Source organism: Ictalurus punctatus, chromosome 22 (genome assembly GCF_001660625.3).
Source record: "Ictalurus punctatus breed USDA103 chromosome 22, Coco_2.0, whole genome shotgun sequence".
Taxonomy (NCBI): Eukaryota; Metazoa; Chordata; class Actinopteri; order Siluriformes; family Ictaluridae; genus Ictalurus; species Ictalurus punctatus.
Window position 1 is genome coordinate 10,680,037 of NC_030437.2, and position 6,260 is coordinate 10,686,296.

Here is a 6,260-nt window from a genome sequence, read left to right on the forward strand (position 1 = left end):
ATTTCGCTGAACAGTGTGTGTGCATGTGTGTGTGTATGGAGAGCTGACAGAGGAGCTGCTAGTAAGAGGTGCATTTAAAATGCGAGTCACGTAAAGTGGGTCTGTGTTTCTCATTTAAGCCGTGCAGCTGGAGATTGTGCCAATGCGGGATGCAAATGAGAACGTCTGAGAATGAAGGGAGGCAGACACAAAGCTCAATTATGAAGGAAGGGGGGCAGGACAGCGCATGCTGAGGATAGTGAGGAGTGTGTGTGTGTGTGTGTGTGTGCCCATTGTATGCCTAATGCCAACCTGAGATATACCTACTCTTATGCCTAAACTCATGCACTGGCAGACAAAGCGGTGTAAAACAAACACACATACACACTTTCATCATGGTCAGTATGATATGATAGGTAACAGGGTCGTTACCGAAGGGAGTGTGACAATATTGTGCAATCTGCTTTATTGCAATGAAAAGCCAGTGGCATTCTGTGGCACAGAAGACACCTTATAATTCGGTTCCTTTCATCTTTTTTTGACTTCACTGGATTTACAGGCTTCTGCTGTACATAAATTAAACCTTACTGTTTTCTTAGAAAAGAATACAAATTTTTCACATGCATTTTAATGTCTTTTTTATTTTTATTTTTTTTTGCTTTTGAGTGTCCCTAATGATGAAATGATTGAAAATTAATCATCATCCCTACCCTACTGGTAGCTACCAGTTTAATATGCTACATTAATATATGATGCCTTCTGGAAGTCAGTTGCCTTTTCAGCCTTGGCACCAGTGTCGTGTGCATGCAGAATGGAGACTTGATGAGGTGGTGTAATTCAGCGGTGCTGGGATACATGGGGAGAGCTGCACTCGTCCCCGCTAATGTCACACCAGCCCTGCTCCTCCTTCACCATGGCAACGGGCAATGGAAAACGAGAGGGAGAAATTAAATCACGCCGTCGCAGGGGCAGAGGCATTAATTTTGCATAAAGAGTGGGTGAAGTGCATGCGCATGGAGCTGCTTTTGTTCCTGCAAAACGTGCACACCAAACACGGATGTGTGCCAAATTCAGTTTGAGAAAATTTCACCAAATGATGCATTGCATGAATAACAGCTGCACGATTTTATTATTATTATATGTTTATAATAATGGCCTTTCTATGGGGTGTATATTTATATTGGGACATATTGCCAAATATCACGAAAAATAGCTTGTCATTCACAAATTATGTAAACGTATAAAAAAAACTTTTCCATTAAAAAAAAAACAAAAAAAACAACAACTGGTGGTGTGATTATTGTCCAATAGCAGCCTATCTTGAAGTGTTTTACTCCTCTTGTGCCACAGAAAATTCACAATGGTTATAATTTTTCCTTTATTAATGATAAACGTCATTCCTTTCATGCAGTACTTTCAATACAATACTTTACACTGCATTTAATGTTGTAGACGTCAATGAAACTTCCTGTTTCACTTAAAGTTACTTACTGTTATCACTTAACATTACAGCAGCTCGAAAAAGTCGTTGCCTGACCAGCCTTTCCTGTATCCCCCTCTCTAGAAGTTAAAATAACAAAAAAAAAATTAATCTTGTCATGTAACCAAAAATGATGCTTTTTTTTTTTTTTAAAACAGAAAGCAAAAACTCATGAAGACTCTCCTGTAGTGGAAACCTGTTACTGTTCTTCTTGCAGAATTGTTAGCCTTTTATAATACAAGTATATACACAAGTACCTGTGAATGAGCTGTTACTATAGAAACAATAATGATATCAGAATGAGTATATTAATATAAACGTGATGTCAATTCAACAAAATTTTATTTGTATAGCGCTTTTAACAATGCACAATGTCACAAAGCAGCTTTACAGAAATATATACATTTTAAATGTATAAATTTATCCTTAATGAGCAAGCCAGAGGCGACGATGTCAAGGAAAAACTCAGAGACGATATGAGGAAGAAACCTTAAGAGGAACCAGAATCAGAAGGGAACCCATCCTGGGTGGCACTGGATAGTACGATTATAAATAAAACCCTTCTATAACTGTGTACTACATGGTCAAATAGTGCAATTGTGTAACCAGGAAATTCATTATGGTTTTCACATGAAATCTATATTGTTGAAGTTATCCACTGTTCACTGATGGAGACTTGGGCGCAAAACTGTTCATATCAATTGCAGTCCAGAGCCATCTTCATGGTTTTTAAATGGTACCATTCACAGAAATCTCATGTATCTCATTGTTATGAATTACAGCCAGTGCTTCTGTCAGAGATGCTGGTGTAGAAAATGAATCAACACCTTCTGACCAATCAGAATGAAGAATGAAAAGATACTGTGGTTAAAACATAAATAAAGAAATAAATAAAGAAAGAAAAAATCATGGCTTATATGTGGAGAGGAAAAGGTGACATCCATTTTATATTTTGAAGCATTGTGATTTCTGTAACATCTTTGAATTGAGTGAGTGTAATCCCTTATGAAACATCACGTCACAGATTAACTCATCAGAAACTGTGCAGATAACTTCAGAGAAGCTGTGGATGACAGTTAGGGACCGGGCAGAATAAAAATAACCACCTCCCTCAGTCAACCATTCGAGCACTGAGGCTGATGCTGATGCTGCCATGATGTCTCACAGCACTGCAAACACGGTCGAGTACGCAGACAGACAGCACAGCAATCAGCGCTCACACACTACACCGGCTCATCAGTTCATCTGAAGATCTGGCATCAAACCAGATATGTCAATTTCTCCTGATAAAAGGAGGCACATTCAATCCGCCTCCGCACAACACATTTTTACGCTAAGGACAGGGAAATGAAAAAGAGAGAAAGAAAGAGAGAAAGCCTACACACCACCCGACTACACAAGTTTATCATAGCGGTGTTGATTTGATTAGAGCCCACAGCCAGTTCCAGCACTGTCACAATATGCTTGTCTTTGATTTTCCTGGCGTGTCTGCGCACATCCACGCGGCTGTTCATCACGGTGACAGTAATGCAGCTTTTTGCTTTCTGCATTTCCTCCATTCAGCCTCCACCCCTGGTCTGCTACGACTCTCATAAATAGTTGAAATAACAAGGAAAGATGGCGCATCATTAAAGAAATGAAAGAAGGCTTAAACATCAATGAGAGTGAGCAGGGATCAGGATGACAGGCACAATTTGCCGCCAAACCCAACCCTCTATTAAAACATAACATCCAAAAGTCACCCAATCAAAAATAGTCAGTGGTCTCTTCGACACCACAATCAGCAAGACCTTTCTGGCCCCAATCAGCATCCACATCCACAATAGCTGCTATTACATCAAATCCACACGGGCTTTGCTGACACCAGAGAAACTGTAGCCGCATAACAAATAGATCATGCAAATGACCTCGCATGGATCTGGAAAGGAGCGACCACATAAGGTGGCAGGAGGTAAACGCTATCCATCAGCAATTGCTGTGTCCGAGCACGCTTTCCTGGTGGGGAAGCCACTCATCAAAGGTCGCTTCTAACACAGAGCTACAGCTGAAGCACCCTGGATCCAGAAAATAACGCATCTGACACCCTCATTGAAGAATCTCAGGGCGAGACACGGGCAAATAATAAACCAAAGCCATCATTCTGTCTGTCCGGACACCTTCTTGGCTACCCATACAGCTGAGCCAGGATCTCATCAATAATGCAGCATGAGTTCATGTTTATGCAATGGAGCACATATGCATCCTAGGAACTGTACAGACTGACAAGCCTGCAAAACCTACACACCCGTCTACCCGGAATAATACAACACTGCAAATTGAAACGCTCACAAATGGTACAATTTAAGAGGGGGGAAAAAATGAAGAGGGATGGAAAGAAGGAAAATAGCTTTAAATACTCACCTTCTCAGTCCTTCTGCTTGATTCTGTTAAAGGCAGGTTCTTAGTGCTTCATGATAGCACAGCACACAGAAAAAAATAACTGTAGTGGCATGGTGATATGCAAATTAATGGATCACGCCGAATAGGGGTGCATTTATTATTCATAAATTACTCATGTTTATGCAAATTAGGCTACACAGAGCTACTCAAATGGGGGGTTGGTAATTCTTCTGTCTTGTTGCAGATAGAATCAACATGCAGCTCCTAGCAGTCAGGGTTTATTGTCTTTTCAACATTGCATATGCTCACTTTTTTTTTCTTTCCTATTTCAGATTTTTTATTTTAATTAAGTCTAATCATAGAAGATCTTTAATGTCTTTAATGCATCCTTTCTGCTGTGTGAAAATTCATTTCTACCTGCATTTCAAAAACGTTATCCTGCATAGTGGCTTAACATCGTTACAGTATATGAAGGATTTAAATATACACCCGAAACCTCCACTGTGTGCAATATGAGACTTAAAAAAAAAAAAAGGCCACGATATGAGTTTGATCTTGGAGAAAACATTGCGCTTAAAGCATCCCTTGTTATAACTACTGCAATACATCAAATCCCACGAATTTCCACTGTACGCTGAGCAATCTCTGATTACCACAGCGCGCCCCAGCAAATCCCAGACATTCAGACGGTCTGAACAATCTGTAGTCATGTTTTGCTGTAATAAAGTGGGAGTGCATGAAAGCTTATCAGACAATGTGTAGGAATTTGGTGTATTGTCAATACTGTGGCCATATTTTAAAGACAGTGTAGCTTAATATGTACAAGTAAAGCTTTCAAATGCAACTTCTTTTTGCCTTTTTTTTTTATAAATTCATACAAAAATGGTTTGATTATACAAATAAAACTATGTGAATTAAAATGGATCATAGTAGAAAATTTTTCACTGCTACTAACACTGCATAGTTTTTAAAAATGTTTGTCACTTTCCATGTCATAAGGAGGGGGAAAAATACATGAAAAGCAGTGCCCCCATGTGGCCACATAAGAGAAAGCTTTATAAAAAAATAAAAATAAAAAAGTCCTACAGCTGATTGGGCAAAGTGTTTCTATATTTCTGCACAGAAAAGAAAGTAAGATATCTGGTAAAGAACAAAGTACAGGGTATCCAAAAAAGTCTCCATACATAAGGGCAAATGTATGGAGACCAAATGTGGAAGACCTTTTAGCAAAATGTCTTCCAGTGCTTTCTTTTTTCATACTTAGTTTATATTACATATATTTTTCAGATAGGCTTTAAGAATGCCTTTGACAAAAGGAGAACGTATTGAAATCATTCTCATGGCTGGATCAGGAAGCTATCGCAAGGTTGTGATGGACTTTAACAGGAAACATGGCAAACATCTCACACACACACACACACACACACACACACACACACGACACTGCTGTCAAACTTATAACAATTTCAAAAAGACTGGAAGTGTTGCGGACCGACCGAGAAGTGGACGTCCATGAACATCTGCTGATGAAGACACAACAGACATGGTGCGGGCAACATATACCTCTGTGTATAGAGACTTCTGGGACATGATGCAGTTACTCCAAACCTGACTTTTTTATAAAAAAAAAAAAAAAAAAGGGACAGTAATAACAAACTTGCAAAGAAGGAAAAGTCAGTCTACACACACATGTATGATCAAATTTGATGCTGAATGCCTACATAATTTTTTTTCCAAACCACAGTCAATGGCTCCTGGACCTCACTATAATAGCTCATTTAAAAAGTTGCATTTTGAAGGAAAAAGAAAAAAAAAAAAAAAAAAAAGACTTCTAATCAATTATATACACACTGCTCTAGAGTGCAGGTTCCCAACCCTGTTTCCTGCACATTTTAGGGTTTTCCCTTCTCTAAAACACCCAGTTCAAACCAGGAAAGGTTGTTAATCAGCTGGTTAAATGGATCTGGTGTGAAAACACTATGATGTGAAAGACAGGACCAGGGAATGTCTACAGGATAAGAAAAGCAGGCCAATATTTCACTGCATCACATCAAGGACTGACAAGTGTGTTTTAATAGACTGCAAGGCATAATGCAATCACAGGATATAGCTATATAACAGCAGAGTGAGATTTTGTCCATGGAATGCAGTCCTAAACAAAACAAAAAAGAAAGAAAAAAAAAAGAAAGAAAAATAGAAAGAAAAGAGAAATCCACCTAATATAGGCTTTTTGGTAGCAGTGTGCCTCTGATGTTTGAAACATTAGCCATAAAATACATCATAAAGTAGGCATTCAATTTTCCATCACTGTAAACAACAGCATATATTTGGAAAACTCATTAGAGACAGCTTAAGCAGCCAAACTAGGCCGACTAATTAATACGTGAACTCCAAACTAACGCCACTGGTGCCAACACTGTCA

At 38.9% G+C, this 6,260-nt stretch overlaps 1 protein-coding gene across 1 annotated transcript in view; it reads right to left on the reverse strand.

Moving 5' to 3' along the window:
• Positions 1–5,888: 5,888 nt before the first annotated feature.
• Positions 5,889–6,260, reverse strand: part of LOC108255830 (major centromere autoantigen B) — a 1,430-nt gene continuing 1,058 nt past the window's right edge. Inside the window, exon 1 of the mRNA XM_017452104.3 lies at positions 5,889–6,260. This exon is cut by the window's right edge and continues 1,058 nt beyond it. The gene's annotated coding sequence lies outside the window, so the exon portion shown is untranslated.